The sequence below is a fragment of the Sus scrofa genome, chromosome 6 (genome assembly GCF_054392235.1).
Source record: "Sus scrofa isolate SSC_HxYL_T2T_F1_AM1 chromosome 6, Sscrofa_HxYL_maternal_Yorkshire_Landrace_v2.0, whole genome shotgun sequence".
NCBI classification, from domain to species: Eukaryota; Metazoa; Chordata; class Mammalia; order Artiodactyla; family Suidae; genus Sus; species Sus scrofa.
This window is the reverse complement of record NC_139388.1, coordinates 199468-226229: the sequence shown is the minus strand read 5'-3', so window position 1 is coordinate 226229 and position 26762 is coordinate 199468. Positions and strand designations below refer to the sequence as shown.

The 26762-nt window shown below is 50.5% G+C and overlaps 1 long non-coding RNA gene across 1 annotated transcript in view; it reads right to left on the bottom strand.

Moving 5' to 3' along the window:
• Window positions 1–343: 343 nt before the first annotated feature.
• Window positions 344–26762, bottom strand: part of LOC102166957 (uncharacterized) — a 173679-nt gene continuing 147260 nt past the window's right edge. Inside the window, exons 2-8 of the long non-coding RNA XR_014808622.1 lie at window positions 17362–17487; window positions 15673–15754; window positions 14854–14947; window positions 14005–14084; window positions 13760–13888; window positions 2509–2857; window positions 344–2220 (exon numbers count right to left, since the gene is read on the bottom strand). This is a non-coding gene — a long non-coding RNA (uncharacterized LOC102166957). The remainder of the gene's footprint in view (window positions 2221–2508; window positions 2858–13759; window positions 13889–14004; window positions 14085–14853; window positions 14948–15672; window positions 15755–17361; window positions 17488–26762) is intronic.

Here is a 26762-nt window from a genome sequence, read left to right as displayed (position 1 = left end):
GCCCTAAGTATTGATGATTTGACCGTCTATCTGGGGAGCACGTGCATTTGGACCCATAGTCTTTGGTTTCTCCAGCACTATAACCCTGAATCCACAGGTACTTGGTTTGAGCCTTGGGCATGTCTGATTTGGAGAATGGGGCTTTGGTGGGAGGTGGCACCTGGAAAGCAGTGCTTGAGGACATGAATGGAGAGTAGTAGAAGTGGCATTTTTGGCTTCACAGGATGTGCTCTTTCCTGGGTCTAAGTCTCAAATTCCTCCCTGTGGTTCCTGTTTTTTCCTAACTGAGCCATGGCTTGCTAAAAGTAACCCACAAAAATGAACAATGGTGAGGAACAGGTTGTATGTATTAAGGCAACCAGATGTATTTACAGGTGGTGAGCTGAATTGAAGTGGGATTAGCCGGATGACATGGGGTAGTGGTGATGGGCAGGGAGGAGGAGGGAGAGTCACAGGAGACTTTGAGAGAGACCTCTGGCCCCTGTAAAGCACACGGTTGTACTTAGAAGGAGGGCAGGAGGGAGATGCACCTTCAGGTGAACAAAGCAAGCGTGGTGCTAGTGTGGCTTTGGTCAGGATACGGGATGAAGGGCTCTGAACTTTTGATAATTCATCACCGCAAGGCAAAGGAGCACTGACAGAGCCCAGCAGCTTCTTGGCATTGGTGAATCCCAGCCCAGAAGTTGTGTTCGCGTTGGCGGAGGTGGATCCCCCTGAGACACGTATTGCAAGGAGGGCCAGGTTACAGCTTGCTGCTGACTCTCAAGTCTCAATTGACTCGCCCAATAGAAAGGACTTGCGCTGCCCTTTCCACCTTTCATACAGCTCTATAGCCAGATGATCCCCCAGGAAGTGTCCATTTAAAGGTGGTCGCATACAGGCCACAGCTGACCCTTGAGTCTGAAGTAGAACACCCCGTAAAAGGGAAAGTGTTCTGCCTTCCAAATATCAGGGTCACCTTCAGTCGACCCAGCCAGCCCAAAGCCCATGTTGTAGGACAGGCCTTGGGGTTCCCCAGAAGTAGAACTCTGAGCAGGCAGGCATGTGGCTGGATTACTGGACATGCAGATTCCCAGAGTCCAGGGGTTTGGAGAGCTGGGCTGCTGGTCATCACTGAAGCGCGAGTGTAGAGCCAATGTCTTGTGGCGGGCAGGCTGTCTTTATGCAGGAGCCCTCTCCTGAGGGCGTTCTGCAATGCGCCTTACTTTTTCTCCATCTTACCTGAAGCCAGGTGACAGAAAACAAAGGCTGGAGATGTGGGGTGTTGTGAGGAATAATGTAAAGGCAGTTGCCTGACTGGGTGTGTTTCCTTCATGGACTCAAAGGAGTGATGACACAGGGAGCTTGGAGGCATATGGAGGACTCAGAGAGAGAATTACCACCTCCATAAGGCCTCAGATGACTCTGAGAGAGTGAACCAGACAGGAGGACCAACTCTAGCTTATAGGTACACAAAAACTGTGCCAACAGTACCAGGTGTGGTCAGGAGGGAGGAGTGTGGGACAAGAGTGGTAATGGCCACTAGAGGAGGAGGAGCCCAAACATACTGAGATGCTGTTCTGTGTTGGCACCTTGAGCATAGGAAATGTGGTTGGAGTGGGCGCTGGTGGCACCTGGAGGACGTGCCCAGTGAGGTCAGTTGAGTTACAGGTTGCTTCTGACTCTCGGGTGCCAAACACATGTCCCAGGAGTGGGTGCATAGTTCCTGCTTTATGACTATGGATCATTTCCATAGGGATCCTGAAGCCCTAATTACAGATGATTTGACAGGCTCTCTGGGGTGCGGTGGTCTTACAGCCCTTGGGTTCTGCAGCATGAAAACCCAGAATTCACAGGTACTTTGTTTGAGCCTTGTGTGTGTCCCTTTACCAAAATGGGGCTTGGTCAGAGGTGGCATCTGGAAAGCAGTGCTTGAGAACCTGAGTGGAGTGTGTAGAAGCGGCGCTTTGGGGTGGCCAGGATGTGCTCCTTCCAGGGATTTCAGTCTCAAATTGCTCCCTGGAGTTTCTTTTTCTTCTTTGTCTACCTGTCCCACTGCTTCCTGCAAATTATTCCTGAGGAACTAACCAGAGCTTGTAGGTCACATGTATTAATTCAGGCTTATGAATTCCCAGCTGTTGAGCTGAGTTGAAGTGGGATTGGCCGATGGATGTAGTGTATTGCGTTGGACAGGCTGGATGATGGAGAGTCCCAGGAGATTTTGAGAGAGACTTCTGGCCTCTGTAAGGCACAAGGTGGAACTTAGGATGAGAGCAGGAGGGAGTTCAGCCTTCAGCTGAAGGAGGAGAGTGCAGCGCATCCATGGTTTTGGGCAGGAGGCAGGAGGAAGGGCTCTGAGTTGTTATTTGAGGGGTTGGCTGCCAGAGGGTGACAGAGCACTGACAGGGCCCAGCAGCTGCTTGGCATTGGCAAATCCCAGCCCAGAGGTGAGGTCGGAATTGGGTGAAGTGGATCCCCATGGGACATGCCTTGCCAGGAGGGGTAGGTTACAGGTCTAAATTAACTCACCTGAGAGGAAGGACTTGTCCTGCTCTTATCATCTGTGGGTCACTTTCAGACAGCTGGTGGAGCCTAAATTCCAGATGATTGGACAGGATCTCTGATGGCCTTCGGCTTCTGCAGAGGCTGACATCTCAGCCAAAAGGCATGAGGCTGAGGACTATGCTTTCAGTGCTCTCAGTCTGCAGGGTTTTCCCTCAGGACAGATTGGCGGGTGCTCATGAATTGAATGCACTAAAGCCATGCTCCCTTGATCAGCCCACAGGCTGCATTCATCCCAGAGATGCGTCTCTTGAGGATTCTCTGAAAAGTTTCTTCTTTTCCTTCCTTCAGAGCCTCTCCCTTCCTCTAATTCGCCCTGGAGGGGAAAAACAAACCTCTGGCCAAAACCCAGAAATGAAGAGTGGGGAACAGGATTCATTGAAATCCTGTCACAAGATTTGGATGGGTTTGAGTCAAGGATTTAGACGGGTGGGGAAGGATTGGGAGGAGTGAATGCCATAGCTGACTTTAAGAGAATGATAATGCCCCTAGAATGAGCAGGATTGTTCTTAGAGTGAGAGGAGGGATTAAATCCACCTTTTGGAGCACAAGCCAAGGGCATTCTTTCCTGTTCAGGAAGCTGGAAGCAGGGCTGTGAGTTGTCATTAGAGAGAATTGCCACCAGAGGGCGCCAAAACACATTTCAAGTCCAGCAGAGGCTTGGTAGTATCACCTCCAGGTTCAAAGATGGGGATGGGTGGATCCCCCAGGAGATGTCCTTCGAAAAGAGGTTACGTACAGGTCTCAGGTGACTCTCCAGTCTGAATTGGCACACCCGGTAAAAGGGAATATGTTCTGCCCCCCCAAATGCCATGGTCACATTCGGTCAACTCAGCTAACCCAAAGCCCACATCATTGTATGCGCCACTGGGGCCCACAGGGCCTTGGGGTTCTCCAGAAGTAGGAGTGTTAGCATGCAGGTGGCCAGCTGGGGTTTGGGGCCTGCAGGGGCTTGGCCTCTGGAGAGCTGGGCTGCTGGTCGTCAATGAAGGGTGTTTGTAAAAGCTGACGTCTTATGGCGGGCGGGCTGTCCTTATGCAGGAGCCCTCTCTCTTGGGGGTGCTCTGCATTGTTCCTTAGATTTTCCTCCGTCTGTGCCTCTCCTGCCTTTCAAGCACCACTGAGGGCACATCTTACCTGAATCCAGGTGACACAGAGTAAAGGCTGGTGAAGCGGGGCAGGGTGGGTAAATCAGGATGCCTGACTTAAACTGTGTCCCCCCGATGGATTCAAAGGAGGGCTGACACACAGGGAGCAGGGAGTCATGTGGAGGACTTAGGGAGATACTGTCCTCCACAGGCCTCAGAGTCTGAGAGAGACGGGAGGACCACACCAGGCTCCCAGGTGCTTAAGGGCAGTGCCCGCGGAACCAGGTGGTGTCAGGAGACAGAAGTGTGGGACGAGGCTGGCTGGGAGTTGTGATGGCCACTAGAGGACGAGGAGCCTGACGCACCCAGTGGCTTGGCATTGGCATGTCCCAGCCCAGAGGTGCAGTGTGAGTCCGTGGTTTGGGTCCCTCTGGTGTCTGCCTCGTGAGGGGGGCTAGGTTACAGGTCACCTCTCACTCTCGGCTCTATATTAACTCACCTGATAGGAAGGACCTTGTCATCTCTGGGTCACTTTCAGACAGCTCAGGGAGCCTGAGGTCCAGATGACTGGACATGCTGTCAAGACTTCTGACTGGGAGTTCCCGTCATGGAGCATTGGAAATGAATCTGACTAGGAACCATGAGGTTGCAGGTTCGATCCCTGGCCTCGCTCAGTGGGTTAAGGATCCAGTGTTGCTGAGAGCTCTGGTGTAGTTTGCAGACATGTCTCTGATCTGACGTGGCTGTGGCTCTAATTAGACCCCTAGCCTGGGGACCTCCATACGCTGCAGGCGTGGCCCTAAAAACCAAAAAAAAAAAAAAAAAAAAAAAAAGGCAAGAAAAAAGAAAGAATGTCTGCCAGAGGGTGCTGAAACATCGTCCAAGCCCAGGAGCAGCTTGATAGTGGTACATCCACGCTTAGAGATGGGGATGAGTGGGTCCCCCAGGAGGTGTCCATTGAAATAGGGTTACTTACAGGCTTCAGCTGACACGCCAGTCTGAATTGGCACACCCGGTAAAGGATTCTGCCTTCCAAATATCAGGGTCACCTTCAGTCGGCTCAGCTAGCACAAAGCCCACATTGTTAGACAGGTCTGCAGAGTCCAGATGGCTGAGAAATAGAACTCTCAGCAGGCAGGCAGCTGGCTGGAGTATTGGGCGTGCAGTTTTTCAGACTGGCATTGCTCAGAGCTGTGGTGTAGACCAGCAGCCTTCACTCCTTTTTGACTCCTGGCCTGGGAACTTCCATATGACCCTGCAGCCTTAAAAGGGGAAAAAAAGGAAGAAAAATGGTGTGTGTGTTCTTCATGAATGGAGCGTGGAAACCTCATGATAGATTGATGGTCAGCTTTGGGGTCCTTTAGGGTTTTTTCTCTCAGGTGTCCTCCCCAAGTGTCCTGCTTCCCTTCCCATCTGAGCCTCTTCCTCCTCCACCGGAACCCTGTTATTGGGACCTATGTGAAAACCTGTAACATTCATGGGGGCGGAGGTTTACTGATTTAAGTCTGACTCACAGGTCTAAAGGGTGCTGATGGTTTTAAATCCTCTTCACAGGATTGAAAATGTGGGGCCTCTTACAGATTCCAGGTAGTGGGTGGTCTAGTGTGGGGTGTGCACTGGGAAACTTGGAGAAAGTCATGACTCCGTCTGTAGGTCATTTCCTTGGGTTGAAAGGGAGATCTGTAACCAAATCCAGCTGGGGGGGTTGTACAAGGCCAGGGCAGACCCAGTGGGGTGAGCTAGAAGGGCTGAGAGTTGGTGTTAGAGCAGATGGCCACCAGGTGGCACCAGAGCACAGGCAGAGCCCCCCTGCATCTCCCTGGCCTCACCTCCAGGCTCAGAGATGGGCTGAAAGTTGGGTGCCTAGAGTCTGGGGCTAATTTATGGGCACCTCTGATTTTCTGGACCAATTGGTGAAACTTGGGAGGAAAAAATAAGTGTGCCTTCAGCATCAGATTGGCTATTCCAACCTGGTCAGATAGCGCAGGGGCTAGAGAGTTTTCCAAGGTCTCTGGGGTCAGACCAGCCTTTGTTTTTCAAGAGGCAGGACTCTGGACCCACCAATCTCTGTCTTGCATCCTGGAATGATCATTTGCAAGCCACTGGCTTCTGTAAAGTTGTCATGTGGAAAAAGGGGCTGGTAAATATTGTGACGATTTTGGTGGCTGGCAGTTTGTATCGTTGTGCCTTTTCCCTCAAGACATTATCCCTAACTTCCTTCTTCTATTTCCCCCGAGGCTTTTTTTTCTGGCCTCCAACCTCTGACAGGGAGCAGATTTTAAGGCAGGTTCCATGATGAAAGAACTCTGATTGACTTAAAGTGATCAAGAGCCAGTGGTCAGGGAGGCAGAGGGTTTTGAGGTATTGCAGTGGGTTTCATTGGGATGAGTGCCCTGGGAGACTTTGAGAAATACCCCAAGTCTGCAGAGCAAATCGTGGTACTTAAATGTGAGGAGGAAGACATCAAGCTGGCAGGTGACTAAGGCCAGTGCCTTCTTGGGTGTGGGTTGCTGAAGGAAACAGGAAGCATGAAGAGTTGTCATTAGAGGGGCCTGCCACCAGATGGCGCCAGAGCAGAGGCAGAGCCCATCTGCAGCTCCCTGTCCACACCTCTAGGCTCAGAGGTGGGTTTGAATTCGGGTTGGTAAGTACCCCAGGACATGCCCAGAGAGTTGGGGGTTAATTACAGGGTGTCTCTGACACTCTGTCCGAAATTGCCTCACCTCAGGAAGGGGAAATACGTGTGCCCTCATTCTCTGGTGGGTATTTCCAGTGTAGTCCAGTTGCCCTCAGGGGTAGAGAGTCTGAAAGGTTCTCTAAGGTCGGGTTGACCTTAGTTTCTCAAGGGGCAGAACTCTGGACCACACATATCTGTCCTGAATCCTGGACTTGGAATCTTTACGCCTCCAGCTTCCAAGAAGGTGTCATGTAAAAAAACCTGGCTGGTAGTTGTGAACAGAGCATGGAAAAGGGGTGGGTTTTGCTGGGCTGCTATGCTAATTTCTCTGCTTTTTCTCTCAAAGTCCTCGCCAAACATCCTTCTTGCCCATCAGAGTCTCTTTTTTCTCTCTGACTCCAGTTACAGGGAACAGAACTGAAGGCAGTTCCTATGAATTCAGGTAGGATGATTGATTCTAAGACACTCAAGACCCAGTGTGTGGGGAGGCAGAGGGTTTTAATGGACTGGGGTAGGGTAGGTTGGCCTGAGTGCTCCAGGAGACTTTGAAAGAGAAACATTCCAGTTTGTAGTGCCCTTCATAGCACTAGAAGCACTCAAAGCACCACAGCCACAGCACCACAAGATCTGAGGCATGTCTGCAACCTGCACCACAGCTCACCAGATCCTTAACCCACTGAGTGAGGCCAGAGTGTAGCACTCAGAGTGTGAGGAGGAATGAAATCCAGCTGGCAGGAGTCTAAGGCCAGTGCAGGCCCCCCCGGGGGGGCTGTTTGAGGGAAACAGGTGGAAGGGCTGTGAGTTGATGTTAGAGCTGAGGGCCACCAGACAGCACCAGGGCACAGGGAGGTCCCCCTGCTCTTCCTTGGCTGCACCTCCAGGCTCAGAGCTGAAGTTGAAGATGGGTTGGCAGGACACCCAGGAGGTGCCCAGAGTGTTGGTGTTGGTTACAGGGTGCCTCTGATGCTCTGGCCTAAATTGCCTAACCTCAGGGAGGGGATAGGCCTGTGCTTTCAGCATCTGATGTCAATGTCGAGCCCAGTCAGGTAGCCCAGGGGCCAGAGTGTTTGCCAAGTTCTCTGGGGTCAAATTGCTTTTTCTTTCTCAAAAGGCAGGACTCCAGATTTGAAATATCTGTCTGAATCCTGGGCTTACAGGAGCCTCGAGCCTCCATGAAGTGTTATTTTTTTTTTGTCTTTTTTCCATTTCTTGGGCCGCTCCCATGGCACATGGAGGTTCCCAGGCTAGGATTCAAATCGGAGCCTCAGCCGCCGGCCTACACTGCAGCCACAGCAGCACAAGATCTGAGCCATGTCTGCAACCTACACCACAGCTCACCAGATCCTTAACCCACTGAGAGAGGCCAGGGATCGAACCTGAAACTTCATGGTTCCTAGTTAGATTCGTTAGCCACTGAGCCATGACGGGAACTCCAATGAAGTGTTATGTTAAAAAAAAAATGCGGGAGTTCCCAATGTGTCACAGTGGAAATGAATCTGACTAGGAACCATGAGGTTTGCTGGTTGGATCCCTTGCCTCTCAGTGGGTTAGGGATCTGGTGTTGCTGTGAGCTGTGCTGTAGGTCACAGACAAAGCTTGGATCCTGCATTGCTGTGGTATAGGCAGCAGCTGTAGCTCTGATTGGACCCCTAGCCTGGGAATCTCCATGTGTGGCCCTAAAAAAAGCAAAAAAAAAAAAAAAAAGGTGGGTGTTTGTGAATGGAGCATGTTAAAGGGGCAATATTTTGGTGGCAGCTGTGCCAATCTATGTGCCTTGTCTCTCAAGAGTTCTACCTGCATTTCTAACTGTGCTTCCATTTAAGATTTTCCCTGTTTCTAAGCGGGTTTCTGGGAGCCGCCCTGAACGCAGGTGGTTGAAATAAACAAGGCGCTTGGGAACCAAGAGGCGGGGAGGCGGGGACTCTCACGCTTGGGGCAGAGGCGGCCGAGGTGAGTGCGCTGGGCGCCTGTGAGAAGGAAAGGCCCGGGTGCTGGGCAGTCCTTGCGCTAAAAGGGGAGGAGGAAGGACATCCAGCTGGCAGGGGTCAGACGCCAGCACGTCCTGCTTAGCCGCCAAGGGAATGAGAAGTGAAGGCTGTGAGCTGTTGGTGGGAGAAAACACAGCCTTTGTTTTCTCAGAGGCAGGACTCTGGACTCGCAAATATGTGTCCTGAGTCCCAGACGTACAGGTTCCGAGCCGCCAGCCTCCTGAGGTCGTTCCGTGTGAAAGGGGCGGGTGCTCATGAACAGAGCTTAGAGCCCCGGCGCTCATTCTGGGGGTGGCTGGAGAAGCCCTGGGTCTCTTCCTCAAGACCCTGTCTCCCCAAACCTCACTTTCCATCTGAGCCTTTTTTTTTCTGGCCTCTACCTCTGTATCGCAAGGAGCTGACTTGAAGGCAGGTCTTGCGAATGAAAGGGGATTGATTTAAAGACTCAAGACGCAGTGGGTCAGAAGGCAGAGGGTTTGGATGTCTGAGGATCGGATAGGCTCCGTGCGGGCTCTGGGAGACTGAGAAGGACCCAGTGTCTGGGGTACTTCACTGTTCTGGGTGGCTGAGGGGCAATAAAATCAAGCAGCCAGGGCCCAAGGAGAGTGTAGCTTCAGGGGCTGCTGCGGGAACAGGGAGGAAGGGCTGAGAGATGGGGTTAGAGCAGATGGTCACCAGGCCACACGGAGCCATGGTGGAGACCTTCTGCAGCTGCCTGGCAGCACATTCAGGCTCAGAGCCTGAGTGGAAGAAGGAATGTGGGTGCACTCAGCACAGGCTCATAGGTTTGGGGGTGATTGGGGTGCCTCCAATACTCTGTCCCAAAAGGCTTCACCTCAGGGAGGGGACATGGCTGTGCCTTCAGCATTTGATGGGCATTTCCAGCCTGCCTGGGTGGCCCAGGGGCCAGAGAGTTTGGAAGGTTCTCTGGGGATAGATTGCTTTTTGTTTCTCAGAGGCAGGACTCTGGAACCAAAATGACTGTCTTGAATCTTGGCCTTGCCATTGCCAAGCCCCACCTAGGTCATTGTCATGAGGCAAAGGGGCTGGTGGTCATGAATGGATCACATAACAGTGGTGCTGGTTCCACCGGGTGACTGTGCAAATCGCTAGGCTTTGCGCTTCAAGACCCCTCCCCCAAATTCCCTCCTCTCTTTCTTTGGGGCCCCGTTTTCCTGTCCCCAAGCCCTGTTTCAGGGAGCAGACTTAAAGGTGGTTCTCAGGAATTAAAGTAGGGTAATTAAAAGGATTTTAATGCATTAAGTTGGGGTGGGGGTGTGTGCTGGGAGTCTATGAGAGAATTGCCCCTCTCTCTGGGCACTTCACTGGGCTTAGAAGGTGAGGAGGAATTCCATGAAGCTGGCAGCTGTCCAAGGCCAGGAGAGCCCTGGGGGTCTGCTGAGGGAAACAGGAGGAAAGGCTGAGAGTCAGTGTTAGAGGAGACGGCCTCCTGATGGGGCCAGAGCACAGACAAAGTCCATCTGAAACCCACTGGCTTCACCTCCAGGCTACGAGGTGTTGCCAAGAGGGGTTAGTGGGAGCGCAGGATGTGTTAAGATGGCTCACAGGGCACCACTGACTCTTTGTCACAAATAGACTCACATCAGGGAGAAGAAAGACGTGTGTTTTCTGCATCTGATGGGTAGGTCCATCCAGCTCTGGCTGCCCAGGCACCAGAGAGGTGGATGTGTTCTCTGGGGTTGGTTTGTTTCTGTTTCTCAAGGGGCAAGGACACCGGGCCCACAATATCTGTTTGAATCTTGGCCTTGCAATTACCAAGCCTGCAGCCTCTGTAAAGGCATCATGTGTCCAAAGGGGCTGGTCGTCATGAATGGAACTTATGAAAGTGGTGCTATTTTGAGGGGCAGACAGGAATCTCTGTGCTTTATTTTTCAGGAGTTCTCCCCGAATTCTTTCTTCTCCTTCCATCTGAACCTCTATATCCTGTCTGCAATCATTGTTTCAAGGAGCACAACTAAGAGAAGATCCTGAGAGTGAAGGCAGCTGGGACTGATTTAAAGAAGGCTCTCAGTACCCAATGGTGGGGATATGTGTTGGGGTGGGGTAAGTTGGGGTGAGCACTCAGGGAGGCTGTGAGAGGGAAATACCCCAGTATCTAGATACTCGTGTGGCTCAACAGCTGAGGAGAAATGAAATCAAGCAACCCAGGCCCAAGGCCAGCGTGAAATCAAGCTGCCCAGGCCCAAGGCCCAGGTAGCTTCTAGGGTGGATGAGAAACATGTGGAAGGGCTGAGAGATGGTGTTAGACTGAAGGTCACCAGGCTGAACCCAAGCTCAGGCAGAGCCCCTGTGCAGATGCCTGGCTGAGACTCCAGGCTCAGAGCTGCAGTTGAAGGACTGTGGGACACTCAGAACATGCTCATAGGTTTGGAGCTGGAAACAGGGAGCCTCTACAGCTCTGGCCAAATGGACTCACCTCAGGGAAGGGACACAACTGTACCCTCAGCATCTGGTGGGCATGACAAAAAATTGGTGCCCCAGGGCCAGAGTGTGACATGCTCCCTGGGTCAGCTGGCCCTGTTTCTCCAGAGGCAGACCTTTGGGTCCAGAAACAACAGTGTTAAAGATTGGACATTGATGTTTTAAGCACTGGTCTTGGGCACAGACTGATGTGACTGTCCTCTTCCTCTTCCTCAGCAAACTGAACACACAAGAGGAGAGAGTGTCATGTCAGCCTGGTTTCAGAAACCTGAACATTTGAGATTCAAGCCAGGTATTTGCTTGTCCCCTCAGAGAGTCTGTCAAATTTCTGGTCATTTATCAGAGAAACACACTGAATTTGAACCAAAGATGTGAGAGCAGAATTATGCCAATATCCTGAGGTGAAAGAAATTGGCCAGATGATAAGAAGCGCCCTGTAACCCCATTCCAGCCCCAAGCATTTCTGTGGGTTCTCGTCATACAATCGGCAACCACGTATTTCAGCCTGAAGGAGAGGAGGGTCTCCGGGGTTCTCTAGAGCCCTTTGACTAGAATGTGCTGCTCTAACAGCAACTCTGAACCCTGACAGCCTCCAACGGCAGAAGTCTGCTCTGCAGTGTCTGGGGGCACTGCCAGTGTGATTTCCTTCCTCTTCTCCCTTTCAGTGCACAGATGTACACTATGGGCTGGGGTATGACAATCTCAGAGCCAGAACGCACCCCACACCCTGAAATCATTGACACCATTTGTAAGTCATGTGAGCAGCCCCTGATCAGTCAGCACCCTTCAACCCTGGGACCCAGCATGAAACCAAGGACCATCCAGCCTTTGTAAAAGTTACCTGGTTTTAGGTAACCTCCCTGCAGCAGGTGTCTGGCTGAGGAGGGAGAGGATCAGTTGGGAGGGAAGGAAAAGCTTGAGGAGATCTCTGGAGAGAAAGAGCACAGGTATGAGCACAGTCTGCACCCAAAACCACTGTACTGACATGTCGCCTTCACAACCCGAAGGCCACCTTTCTGGAAGTACAATTCCACAGGGACCAGCCTGATTCTAGCAAGTTGTAGGGCCAAAATCCAAGCCAGGTATTTCTGGGTCCAGAGTTGTGCCTCCAAACCTCCAAGAGGACTCAGACCCGAGTTAGCCTGTCAAACTCTCTAGCCATTGGGCCACTGGACCAAGGGCCCATCACCAATCTTGCCTGGGGGCCTGAAGGTGAAGTCCAGGTGATGAAGGGGGTGGGCACTCTGGTTCTATGGTGCATCTGGTGGCCATCACTCTAACAATCTCAAGCCTCCCTCTGCCTCCCACAGAAGCCTGGGCCCCTTGCCAGCCTGATTTCCTAAGTCCTCTCCCTCACAGTGCACTGAAAGGCATGATGGGGGGGACTATCTCAGAGTCATCCAGGGCCCTCACCCCAACTGAGACCACCCAACTCCCTGAAATCAGTCACCTTAGTAAGTTAAGGGAACCAGGTGGCCTCCATCAGCACCCTGAAGCCCTGCACCTGGCTTGAGATCAGGACTTCCCAGGCATCATTCACATTCCCTGAATTGAGGTAGGTTCCTTGACAGGGTCTCCCACAGAGGAGGAGGAGGCTCAGGTGGAACAGGAGGAAGAAGGAGGTGGAGCTCTCTAGAGAGAAAGGCACAGGGAGAAGCTGAGACCTTCCCCACAGCACCACCACATTAATGCGCTGCATTCCTGACAAAAGCCCAGCTTTCCAGAAGCCAAATATCATGCCAGGCTGATTAACAACTCTGCATGCCCAAGATTTAAGGCAGGGGTTTCTGGGTCCAGTGATACGCTTCAAACTAGCAAAGGGCACTCAGACCCAAGGCAGCCTGTCAAACTCTCCCACCATTGGGCCACTTGATCATGCATAGATTGAACCTGAAATATGGTGGCTGAAACTTAATCCTCCTCTGAGCTGAGGTACATTGGGTTGCAGCATAGGAGGCACCAAGTACCCAAGTACAAATGTCTGCGTATGCACTTGGGCCTCCACCAAGCCATTTGCACTCTGAGTCTGAGACTGGTGAGATGGCCATTGTGGTGAGAGTAGGTGGGGGTCGGGGAAGCTCTGCTATTGCTCCAGCTCAGGCTGGTGGACAGAGGCCCTAACAGCAAGTCTCAGCCCTTCATCTGCCTCCCACAGAGGAACCCTGCTCTGCCCAGGCCTGGGGAAGCTGTCAGGTGACTTTCTTACTGCTTTCCCTCTCAGCACACTCAAATGCATGATGGGTGGGGAGAGACTGTCTCATTGTCAGCCAGGCCCCTCACCCCACCCACATTTATCCACTCCCTAAAATCAGCACCCCTCCTATTTAAGTCAGGCCAGTGGGCTTTGAATGAGCAGCCTACCTATCCAGGACTCACCTTGGAACACTAAACAACCCAGCCGTGATTCACCTTATGTGGATGGAGAGAGCTTCCTTCAAATGGGTGTCATGCAGAGGTGGAAGTGGCTCAGGGACAGTGGAAATATGAAGGTGGTGGGCATCTTTGGAGAAAAAGAGCATAGCCCACCCACCCCCAAAATACAACAGCACAGACACACCCCATTCATCACCGAAGTCCACATTTTCAGAAGACAAACTCCCCACCAGGCTGATTCTAGAAAACTGAACATCCACCATTGAAGCCAGGTGCTTCTGGGTCCAGAGTTCTGCTTGCAAACAAGCAAAGGACACACAGACCAGAGAGCCTATCAAACTCCCTAAAGTTGGGGCCACCCAACCAAATAGGAATTGATTAGATATTTAATGGCAGAAATGTGTCCCCTCCCTGCATTGAGGCAAATGGGGCCACAATGTCAGAGGCACCATGCAAACAAACACCGGGCTCTGGGTCCCTCCTTGAGGTTCCATGCATCCCTCTTCCATCCCCTTCTGAGCCTGGAGATACAAACAGGGAGCTGCAGAGAGGCGATGAGGGGCTCTGGTGCCCTCTGGTGGACATGTGCTCTAACAGCGACTCTCAGCCCTTCCTCTGCCTCCCACAGCAAAACTCTGGTCTGCACTGACCTGGGGCACAGGCCAACAAGATGTCTTACTCCTCTTCCTCTCAGGAACACTTAAATCCACTCTTGCGGTGGGAGTAGGATTCTTCACTGTCACCCTGGATACTCAACCTTCATGACACAAGCCCACACCCTGAAATCAAAGACCCAGCTCTGTAAGTCACTTCAGCCAGCTCTGAAGTAATCAGCACCCTTAAGCCCTGGGACCCAGATAGAAGCCAAGGGCCACCTAGGCTTGATTCACCTTACCTTGTTGCAGGAGCTTCCTTGGAACAGGTGTCTGGCAGAGGAGGAAGAGTCTCAGGTGGGAGGGAAAAAATAGGAGATCTCTAGAGAGAAAGAGCACAGGCGTGAGCACAGCCTGCCTCCCCAAAAGCATCAGGATGACAAAGTATATTCATGACCAGAATGCCATCTTTCTAGAAGCCCAACTCCATGTGTGCCAGCCAGGTTCCAGCACACTGTACAGCTGTAATTCTAGCCAGGTTATTCTGGGTCCAGATTTGTGCATGCAACCAAGCAGGGGACTCAGACCCCAGACAGCTTGTCATATGTCCTAGCCATTGGGGCACCAGACCATGTAGGAATTGAACTGGAGATGAGATGGCAGAACTAAGGCCAATCTCCTGAGATGAGGCCCATTGTCCAGAGACTTGAAGATGCCTGGAAACCCAGCTCCAGATCTGGGCCCTTCTGTGGATTCCACTAACCCATCTCCAACCATGTATTTGAGTTTGAAAGTACACTCCTGGAGATGCAGAAGGGGCTCTGCTAGTGCTCGAGTGCCATCTGGTGGGCTGGGGAATTCACAGCACATCCCAGCTCTTCCTCTCCATCCCACAGAAGAACCCTGCTCTGCCCTGGCCTGGGGCTCTTGCTAATGGGATTTTCATGCCCACATATCTCTAGACCCCCTCAGATGCACTACATATGATGGAGTGACAATCTCAGTCAGCCAGGCCAGTCACCACACCCAACTTTATCCAACTTCCTGAAAGAAGCAACCCTCCTATTTAAGTTAGGACAGTAAGCCTTTCATCAGCAGCCTTCCTTCCTGGCACTCAGCTTGGACTCCTAAACAACCCAGCCATGACTCACCTTACATGGATTTAGACAGGTTCCTTCAAATGGGTGTCCCACAGAGGCTGAAGCAGCTCAGCTACAGAAGGAAGACAGAGGCTTTGGGGGAACTCTGGAGAGAAAGAATCAAACCATAAGCACAGATCACACCCTGAAAGTGTAGACATACAACCTTAACACCCTGAAACTCAGGTTTCTAGACTTGAAACACCCTGCCACGCTGATTTGAAAGCTGCATGTCCAGGATTGAAGCCATGTTTCTCTGGGTCCAGCCTCCAAACAAGAAAAGGACTCTTAAGACCCCGGAGAGCCAGTCAAATTCACTAATACTCTGGCTGCCTGACTGGCAGGAATTGAATTAGATACCTGAGGGCAAAATTCCATCCTCTCACTGAATGGAGTCCCATTGGGCTGCAGTATCAGAGCACCATGAAAACAAACCCCAGGCTCTGGGCACCTCCTTGGGATTCCATGGGTCCCTTTCCAATCCCCTTCTGAGCCTGGAGATGCAGAGAGATGCAGCAGGCTCTGCTGGTGCTCTGTCACCCTCTGGACGACATGTCCTATAAAAGCAACTCTCAGACCTTCCTCTGTGTCCCGCAGCAAATGTCTCTGTGTGCCCTGGCCTGGGGCAATTGCCAGCATGATATTCTTCCTCCACTCCCTGTCAGGTGCACTGTCACAGTCAGCCAAGACCCTCACCCAACACACCACCACCCCACACCCTGAAATCCACTCCATTTTGTAAGTCATGAGAGCAGGCTCCACATTGACCAGCACCCTTCAGGCCTTGGATCCAGCGTGAAGCCAGGGATGACCCAGATTTATATACATTACCCAGTTTCTGGTCAGTTCCATGCACCAGGAGACTCCTAGGGGGGGAAGAGACTTGGGTGTGAGGGAAGAAGTTTGAGGAGATCTGGAGAGAGAAAGAGCATGGGTATGAGTGCAGCTTGCCCCCCAAAATCACTGGGTTGACACAGTACACTCACAACGAGAAGGCCAGCTTTCTAGAAGCTCAACTCTATGTGGACCAGCCTGACATGAGCAAACTTGAGAGCCAAAATTCATGCCAGGGAATTCTGGGTCCAGCGGTGGACCTTCAAACAATCAAAGGGGACTCAAATTTGAGACAGCCTGTCGAACTCTCTAGGCATTGGGCTACCAGACGGTGAGGGAATTTACCTGAGATGTGATGGCATTACTCCATCCCCTCTTCTGAGAGGAGGGACATTGTCCAGAGACTTGGAAATGCCCTATAACCAGGCCCCAGCTCTGGGCACCACATTGGGCTTCCACCAACCTATCTCCAACATATATTTGAGTCTTAAGTGGCAGCCAGGGAGCTATGGAGACTCAGGCGAGGGGAGAGGGAGTTTACACTGGTGCTCTGTCACCATCTGGTGGACATGTGCTCTAATCGCAATTCCAAGCCCTTCTGCCTCCTCAGCAGAACCCTGCTCTGCTCTGACCTGGCACACCTTCCAGCAAGACTTTTTATTCCTCTCACTCTCTGCCTACTGAAACACATGACAAGTGGGTTATGACTGTCTCAAGGGCATCAGGGCAATTTCCCACAGGCATGACACAACCCCACTCCTTGAAATCAGCCCCCCCCACATCCCTATTGAAATCAAGTGAGCAGTTTTTGACTCAGTAACTTCAACTTTGGACCCAACTTGAAATCAAGATCACCCAACCTTTTTCATATCACCTGAATTTGGGTGGGTTCCTTGTCACTGGATTCAGTAGAGGCTAACATGGGAGGGAAGGAGGGGGGTGTGGAGGAGATCTCTGGAGAGAAAAGGCACAGAGACCAGCACTGTACATCCCAAGATAACTGCCATTTGGATCATCTGGTCATATTCATAACCTGAAGTCCACTTTTCCAGAGGTCAAGCTGCACTCCATCGTGATTCTAGAAAACTGCACACCCAAGCCTCAAACCAGGTACCTGTGGATCCAGAGATCTGCCTCCAGACAGTCAGAGGGCACTCAGAACCCAGGCCAGTCTACCAAAGTCTCTAGCCTTTGGGCCAAGTGACCAGGAAGGAATTACCATAGATGTGATGGCAGACTTATTTCCCCACTCTCAGAGGAGGCTAAATGGTCCAGAGGTTCAGGGGCAAAATGTACCAAAATGGAAGGCTCTGGGCACCTCCTTGTGGTGCCAGGGGCACATTTCCAACCTTGCCCCTGAGCCTGAGGTGAGGTCTGTAACCTCAGGGGGAGGGGCTCTGCTGGTTCCCTGCCCCCATTTGGTGGTAATCTGCTCTAATAGCCACTCCCAGGCCTTCTCCAGCAGAATCCAGGTCTGCACCGGCCTGGGTAGATTCCAGCCTGATTTCCTGATTCCTCTCCCTTGCAGTGCACTGAAATGCATGATGGGCAGGCATAGGACTATCTCAAAGTTGGTCAGAGTACTCACCCCAACTGAGACCATCCCACTCCCTAAATCAGACACCCTAATTGGTAAATCAACAGAGCCGACTGGCCTCAATCAGCACGCCTCAGCCCTGCGCCCACCTTGAGATCCAGAATCCCAGGCTTCATTCACTTGATCTGGCACAAAGTAGGTTTCTTGGCACAAGGGTCCCCCGAAGAGGCGTAGGTGGCTCAGGTGGAGTGGGAAAGAGGAGGATGTAGAGATCCCTATAGTGAAAGGGCATAGGGACAGGCTGAGATCTTCCCCCAGTATACAAGTGCATTGATATGCTGCATTCATAACAAAAGGCCCCAGTTTCTAGAAACCAAATTTCACAGCATCCTGATTCCAAAACACTTATGTTTTGGAATTTCTGGGTCCAGTGTTGTACTTCAAAAAAGCAATGGGCACTCAGGCCCCAGGGAGCCTGACAAACTCTCTAGATATTGGGCCACATGATTGTCCAGAGATTGAACCTGAGATAGGGTGGAAGAAACTCAGTCCTTCTCTGAGTTGAGGCACACTGGTCCACGGTGTCCACTGAACCATGTACCCAAAGGAAAATATCTGAACGTATTGGGCCTCCACCAATCCCTTTCCACTCTGAATCTGAGCCTGTCAATGCAGTCATGGAGCTGTGGAGGGGATGTGGTTGGGTGGGGCAGGAACTCTGCTCTCACTCTGGCACCATCTGCTGGGCAGGGGCCCTAACACCAAATCTGACTCCCTCAGAAGAACCCTGCTCTACATTCACCTGGAATACTTGCAAGTGAGATTTTCTTTTCTTTTTTTCTTTCTTTCCTTCCTTCCTTCCTTCCTTCTTTCTTTCCTTCTTTCCTTCCTTCTTTTTCTTCCTTTCTTTTCTTTCTTCCTTTTTCTTTTTTTTCTTTCCTTCTTTCCTTCTTTCTTTCTTCCTTCCTTCCTTCCTTCCTTCCTTCCTTCCTTCCTTCCTTCCTTCCTTCCTACCTTTCTACTTTTCTCTCTCCTAGTCTCTCTTCTCTCTCCTTCCTTCCTTCCCTTTCTTGCTGTCTGCCAGAGGCCAGCTCCAGCAGCCAGGGAGTATACATCCCAATCAGAGATGGACAGCTTAGGCAAAAGAACGGAGACAGCCTCTTTGTCCCTTCTTTTAGGGCGGTGGACTGCTCAAATTTTATTTGCATAAATGGTTAATTATATAGAGAGTTTTTCACTACAAATTAGTTCATAGTGTTAAAAGTACATTGGTTAACTATTAGACCTTGTTTTTTGGTCACATAGTACAGCAGCAATATGTCATGTTTTAAAATCTTTAATCTAACTAAATTTAGTGAGAACAATTCAAGGACAAACAGACACAACGTATTATGTGGAAAAGAGGAGACCCAGTACAAACCATCTCATGGCCAGCTAGTTCCCACAAGCTGAAGAAGTTATAAACACAAAAAAATCCTGTCTTTATAATAGTGTCTATCTTCAAAGTGTCCTTGGCAGGGAGACAGTGTGAGAAAATACAAATCAACTTAGCCAGCTGCCACTAAAACTTTCTAAAGACAAGGACAAAACTCACAGCTGGGTTTCTTTTGATCAAGAATAATATATGTCTCACTTTTATGAACCTCATTAAACTAACTCTAAAGTTTACTGTATAACTGGTTAGTAGATAAACACTATGTTTCATCAAGTTGGATTTAAATAGGGGAGAGTCCCATAGAATGAAATTCTTATTATAGTAATTTTGTTAAATCACAAATCACCACAGGAAAATAAGAATGGAAAATAAGAATAATAAGGAAATAATCAGGACAGCCTGAGGAAACCTGAATAACAAATAAAACAACAGGAAAGAGTAGGTCACCTGAGAAACAATCCATGTTCTCTGGTGCAAACATGGAAATTGTTTTCCCAAGAAAGCCCCAATTCTTTTTCATCAATATCAAAATGAGAGCTGTGTAACCTGAGGCCTGTCCTCAGCTTGTACCACACAGGCAGGCTTTCATCCTGTCCAGAGGACAATCTTTGCCATGTACCATTCAGGTGAGCTCCCTTCCCTGGTTAGGAACCTGCCTTCAGGTATTTTTTGCCATCAGGCAAGGTCTTTTTTTTTGAGTCCTAGCATCGCCTTGGCTCCCCGCAGCTGTCATTCTGTCTATTCTAGGGACTACGCTGGTGGCATATGGAGGTTCTCAGGCTAGATGTCTAATTGGAGCTGTTGCTTCTGGCCTACGCCAGAGCCACAGCAACAGGGGATCTGAGCAGCATCTGTGACCTTCACTACAGCTCATGGCAATGCCAGATTCTTAACCCACTGAGCTCCTCACTAAGGGGTCAAAACCATAAACTTGTGGTTCCTATTCAGATTTGTTAACCACCGAGCCACAACAGGAACTCCTCACAAGTGAGATTTATTTCCTCCACTCCCACTCATCACACTCAAATGCACGATATACAGGGCATGACACTTTCACAGTTTTCCAAGCCACTCAACCCACATTACTTTAGCTCACTCCCTGAAATAAACAACCCTGCTATTTATGTCAGGGCAGCAGGCTTCCAATTGGCAGCCTTCCTCCCTAGGAGTCTGCTTGGAGTCCTCAACAACCCAACTGTGATTCACCTTACATGGATTGAGAGAACTTCCTTCAAATACTTGTCTTGAAGAGGCTGCAGAAACTCAGGCAAGTGCAGAGGGAAGATGAAAGTTGTGCAGAAATCTGGAGAGAAAAACCCAGCCATGGGTACAGCCCATGCCCCCAAAACCACCACAGGTGGACACTGCATTCATGACCAGAATCCCAGCTTTCCAGAAGCCAAACTCGCCACCAGGGTTATTTGAACGATCTGCAAGTCTAACATTGAAGCCAGGTGTTTCTGGGTCCAGAATTGCTGCCAAACAAGCAAAGGACACTCAGACCCCAGGAAACTTGTCCATTTCTCTAATCTTGTGGCCACCCCAACAGAGCAAAATTCAATTAGACTTGTGGTGGCAGAACTCTGTCCCCTCAATGAGTTGAGGCCAATTGAGCACAGGGTGAGCGGTACCAGGAACACAAATGCCAGGCTCCAGGAATCACCCTTGAAGATCCATGAGTGAAACTCCAATTCCTTCTGAGCCCAGAGATACAACAAGCAGGTACATAGTGCTCCGCTCTGCTCTGGCGCCCGCTGGCGGACAAATGCTCGAACAGCAGCATCTCTCAGACCTTCCTCTGCCTCCCTCAGCAGAAGCCTCATCTTCTCTGGCCTGGGGCACTTGTCAGCAGGATGTCCTTACTGTTCTCCCTTTTGGAGCAATGAAACACACTATGGGCTGGGGTATGACTATCTCACATTTGGGAAAGACACTCACCCCCCATGACATTACCACACAAACTGAAATCAATGACCCCACTTAAGACATGTAAGCAGGCTCTGAAAAAAATCAGCTCTCTTAAGCCCTAGGAACCAGCATGAAACTAAGAACCACCTGTCCTTTATTCACATTATCTTGTTGCAGATATCTTTGTTTCCAGTGTCTGGCAAAGGATGAAATGTTTCAGGTGGTAGGGAATAAAAAGCATGAGGAAATTTCTAGAGAGGAAGGGCATGGGTATGAGCACAGCTTGACCCCAAAAACAACTGGGATGACACAGTGCACTCAAAATAAATACATATACCTGGAAGCTCAATTTCACAAGGACTAGCCTGATCCTAGCAAACTGTATGGGCAAAAAGCAAGCCAGGTGTCTCTGGGTCCAGAGCTGTTCCAGGAGGAGTTCCCATTGTGGAGCAGTGGAAATGAATCCGACTTGTAACCATGAGGTTGCAGATTCTTTCCTTGGCCTCACTCAGTGGGTTAAGGATCTGGCATTTCTGCAAGTCGTGGTGTAGGTCACAGACATATTTTGGATCCCATGTTGATGTGGCTGTGGTATAGGCCAGCAGCTGTAGCTCCAATTTGACCTCTAGCCTGGGCACTTACAAGTGCTGTGAATGCTGCCCTAAAAAGCAAAAAACAAAGAAACAAAGGAGACTCAGACCCAAATCAGCCTGTCCAATTCCCTAGCTATTGGGCCATCTGAGCAGTGAGGAAGTGAACCTGACATGCGTTGCAGAACTATGACCCTTTTTTTGAGATGAGACAAATTTTCCAGAGATTTGGAGGTGCCCTGAAACCAGCTCTGGGCACCCTTTTGGCTTCCACAGTCCATCTCCAACTTTATATGTGAATCTGAAGGTCCAGAAAGGGAGGTTGCAGGTGGGTATCTGCTGGTTCTCTAGTGTCATCTGTTGTGACATGGGCTCTAACAGCAGCTCCCAGCCCTTCCTCTGCATGCCTCAGCAGAACCCTGCTCTGCTCTGGCCTGCTGCTCCTGCCAGTGAAATTTCCTTCTCTCCCTCTCTGCCTACTGAAATACATTATAGGTGTGGTTATGACTATCTCAAATTCAGCAGGGCAATTATCCCCACACTGACCCACACCCACTCTTTAAACTCAGACAATATACACACCTTTGGAAATCATGCATGTAGTATTTGAATCAGGCAGCACCCTTCAGGCCTGGAACCAGCTTGAAACCAAAGATCATCCAGCATTTCTACACATTACCTGGATTTGGCTGCATTCTTTGTCACTGGGGTTGACACAGGAGGAAGAGGCTCAGGTGGCAGGGAATAATGAGCTTGTGGAGGAGAAGATTTCTGGAGAGAAAAGGCCCAGGGAAGATCACAGACCATCCCAAAGAAACACAGTTTTTAAACACTTCTACCTTGCACAACCAGAAGCCAAGTGTTCCTGAAGTCAAGCTTCACTCGCCAATTCTGGAAAAGAGTCTCAAGCCAGGTATTTCTGGATCAGCCATACCTCTCTGTTCAAATCCCCATGCTCATGTAGAAAGACAAGAAGGAAATTTCCCCCAGGCTCCTGATGGCAAAGAGCACAGGGATTAGCCAAGCTGACCACCCTAATGCCACCAAAGTCCCCCGCTGATTCTTCAGCACCACCTTCTTTCTCCACTACATCAATCCCTGATTGTCAGCAGCTTGAAAATGGCCAGCTCTCAATAAAAAACCAATGCTGTGTGTGTGTCTTGGGGCCTGCCTCTAGAGGCACACAAGGCATGCCAAAACCCAGGGAATGCTTCAAGCATTCAAGGCCACTGGCATCCAACCAGGCTGCCAATCCACCTCCAAATCCTGAAGGGACTCCTGTGCTATCTGCCTGACATGAGGCATCTTGGGGAGGAGAGACCCTGGTGCCCAGGAAACACCCAAAAATCTTCTGCTTGCTTGCTGTGGGTTCCAGTCAAGACACCATCAGTTCCATCTCTGAGCCTGCACATTTTGAGCCTTGGAGCTGTAACCTGTTAGAGCCTCAGAGCTGCACCTGCGGCCAGAAGGGACTCTGGCGCCCTCATGTGGACATTGGCTCTAACAGTCGCTCTTGGGATTTCTTCCTCTCTCTGACTCAGCACTCCCCAGGGCTTCAATTCTGTGGCCCATATGCAGGTTGGGTCTCCATCCCCTGCTTTCAGGAAAGACAAAGAAGTGCCCTCCCATGTGGGCTATTTCTCTCTTAAAGTCTTTCAGAGCCTGGAGGCCATGCCTGGCTGTGTCAACCCTCTTCTCCCGACTAGTGATGTGATTCCAGCCTTCTTCCATTTTTATATAGCCCTGCACTTATGTATTTATGAATATAGGTGTGTGGTTATGCAACGTTTGATTTTTTTCATAATTTCCAAACTGTGATTCTTTCATTCACAGAGTAAAATCTGTCCTTATTTCCTAATTTTTTTTTTGTTTGTTTTGCTCTTTCCCTCTGTCTTTCTAAATGTATTGACCCTAGCTGGAGGATACATGAAGTATCTCCCCATCGGTGTTATAAAGTCACAGTGTTTACCAAACCAACCACAGTGCTAAAAACAGAATTTCTACTGAGGGGGCAAGAAGGGATCTCTAGGAGAGCTTTCTTTTTGACAGTCCATATACCATCCTGAATATGCCCAATCTGGCTTTAGGTCACGTTTTCATACAAGATGCATAGAAAGAAGAGAAGAGGCTCCCACGGAAAGAAAAGGATGGAGTTTCATGAGACCTCTTGAGAGACAATTCTCTCAATTGCTCTCCAAAATATGACAGTTTTTGCATCTGACCATGTACACGGCACAGGTACTTTATACACATCCCAAAACCCAGCCCAGGATGGGCTTCCAGAATTAACAGTTCAACAACTGATACCAAACAAAAGAAACACACAACCAACAACTCAAATGAAAAAAAGGGGGAAAGACCTGAATAGAACTTTCCCACAACCAGATATATACAGGGCATCCAGCACTGGGACAAGGAACACCATCGCTCATTCATAGAGAATAGAATAACCAATTTAAGAATACCCAGCTAAAAAAAGGGGGGGACAAGAAAATGCCATTGGCAGCCACATAGATAATAAGACAAACTCTAATGCTCAACAAAATATGTCCAAAACTGCAAGACATAGAGTTCCTGCTGCTTATCACAAGGATGTATAACTAGCCACACTATTTGGAAGCAAAAGGAGGATAATGTAAGGAGGTATATGTTCATACACGTATGATGGGATTGCTTTACGATCACATGAATCAGTGATAATTGATAATAATAAATGATATAAAAAACCAACAATATTAGCAGCTCAGGGACCCTCAGAGAAGGTGTACCTAACTTGTATGAAATTTCTGTAAAAACATTATTTTTATTTTTTTACATCCCCAGTTTTTTTTCTGTACCCATGTGTGACATGCAGATACCAACAGTCCAGGAAATGAATCCACTCCTACACTGGACCCCCCCAGGCTTGACATAAAACCTTATTCCACCTGAGATATTGGGTCAGAATAGCCTTTATGACTGCTTTACCTATCCATTCACTGAGATTTCTGCAGAGATATCTATGATATATATCTGTGTTAGTGTGTGTATATATATATATATATATATATATATGAAGACATTTATATTTATATATGTATATATGAATTAACTGACTACATTATCAATGCAGCTCATTGTTCACAATATCTGCTTCTATAAATGGATTGGGTGACACTTGCGACAATGGGATGATGTCTGGCTAAAGTGTGATCTGCCAATGCAGCTCTTGCAACAGCCAGAGCAGTAAAACAAACACATTATAAACCCAAGCGACGAGGAGGGAACTCCATATCAGACTGCTGGGTGATACCAATAATCCCAGATTAATTTATCACTAATGGCTTTGGATTCCATATTCCGTGCCATGAGGTCTTGCCTCGATTCTTTCCTTCTGGCTTGGTTCATCTGGCCAGGTCTCGCTTTCTCCCTTTGTTTCTAAACGTTCTTGACCCCACCTGGAGTGTGCCTGCTCTGGATCCCCATTTGTGCTTCCCAAGGCACAGAGTCTCCCAACCACACAAAACCGACCCAATCAGCCCTTCTCCCCAGGCGGCCGGAAGGAAGCTCAGGCAGAGCTTTGGTGGATCCGTCAAGAGAGCGGCCTGCATAGGCCCGGCCTGGCTCGAGCTCCCATCATCTCACCAGGTGCGTAGAAAGAAGAGCCGAGCCTCCCTGGGAAAGACGAAGGGAGGTTCCTGAGCCCTCTTGAGACACAAGGCCCAGCGCCTGGCACCGCTGCTCTCCCAATTCGCTCTCCCTTTGGGCACCACCCCAGGAAGCCTCACAGATGCTCGATGCGCATCCCAAAACCCAGGTCAACCTGGGCTTCCACACGGATCAGCTCCAGCACGGAACCCAGGCACGAAAACAGAGACCCACCCGCCCAGGCCACAGGTGGGGAGGGGGCCTGAAGAAACACTGCCAAATCCACATAGCCAGCCAGCAGCCAGCACCAGACAAAGGAACACCATCACGCATGCCTAGGGAAGTCCAAACCCGAAACAGCTCGACAGTCCTCCTCAGCCCTGTCCCCATGGCCATCCTGAGGACGCCATTCCATGACAACCCCTGGGCAGGCTGTGCAAAAGAAGGGGCCCTCCCACCGGGTGGGCGTGGACGTCCGTTGGTTCAACCGCGATGGACCACAGGATCCAGGGCCTCCCCAAAAGAACCCTGGAACCACCGTCAGACCCAGCGCTACCCCTCACGGCCATAGACCCAGACAAAAGCTCTCTTCTCAGCACAAAACGCCCCACTCCGCTCAGGCAGCCCTCTTCCCGAGAGCAACACATGGAAAGACATTCGATGTCCACGGACAGATGCTTGGCTGAGCAAGCAGCTGTCCTTCGCCCCAACACAAGCGGACTCAGCCATCAACCTGCGCAGAAAACGGTGCCATGGGCAGCCACAGTGTTGCGGAGAGAAATGCTCACACGAAATGAAAGAGGTCTGGGAGGGAGACACACAGCCCATGGGAAGCCCCTGCCCTCGCCCATCTCACCAGGGACACCCAGGAATGGTCTTCCAGGAAAGCAAGCCCTGGACTGCCATCCAGATGGTGCTTGCCAAATGGGAGGGTGAGGCTGTGGGAATGCCTGGCATTGGGGAGGTCCGAGATCCAAACCCTTGCCCTGGACGGGGGTGCCACAGCCCTCCTTCCATGGAGCAGATGCTACGAGGTCTAGTCCCTCTTCTTGGAACCCAAGGGAGGCGAAGGGGAGCCAAACAGGATGGATAGCCATGGCCGATGGGATCCCTTTGTTGGGAAACTGCAATGGATCCACTTCGCTCAGCGACCAGCCAAAAGGAGTCCTGACCATTCCACCCCAACAAAGGAGCGTCTCAGCGCTCCCCACAGAAGGTGTCCCGCTCAGGAGTGCTGCCCCTCGGGAAAAGAGAAGGGCCGAAGGACTCCGTGCATCCCGTCCAGATTGCCGAGCCTAGCCCATCGGACCCAACCGAATTGCCTGGCGAGGAGGAAGTGATGAGGATAAAGACATGCTTCGTCTGGAGTGGATTGACTTGCCCAGGTGTTCTCCTGCACCCGTGTGCGGCATGCAGATCCACTCTGCTCGGCAAAAGCATCCACTCCCAGGCTGGCCATCCCCAGGCTGGCACTTCCAACCCACTCCCACCCAAGCTATTGGCTCACGAGAGACGTAGGATGGATTTGTCAATCCCCGTCCTAGCTATTGTTTCCTACTGTATCTGCATGTGTATGCGTGTGGGTGTGTTTGGAAAGAGGGAGGGAGGGAGAGAGAGAGAGAGAGAGAGGGACGGAGAATGAGAGAACGAGGGAGAGAACGAGAGATGGACCTTCACTCCTTTCTGGATCCATTCAGCTCATTCATTTCAATGCCTCTTATTCCTTGTCCATGGATTTGGGTGCCCCGTGCCACACGGAGATGTGGTCTAGCCAGAGGGGGATCGCCCAGTGCAGCTCTTGCCCCAGCCAGCCACAGCAGGGACCAGGAGAGCCTCTGCAGCTTGGCACCCAGGTGGGAACTCCCCTGAGAGCTTGCTGGAGGAGACCAATCAAGAGTCCATAACGCATCAGACCTGGTTTCAATCAGGCCTCCATAGCCTGGCACCCTGCTGCCAAGAGAGGCTCTTCTCAAAACGACACAAGGACATT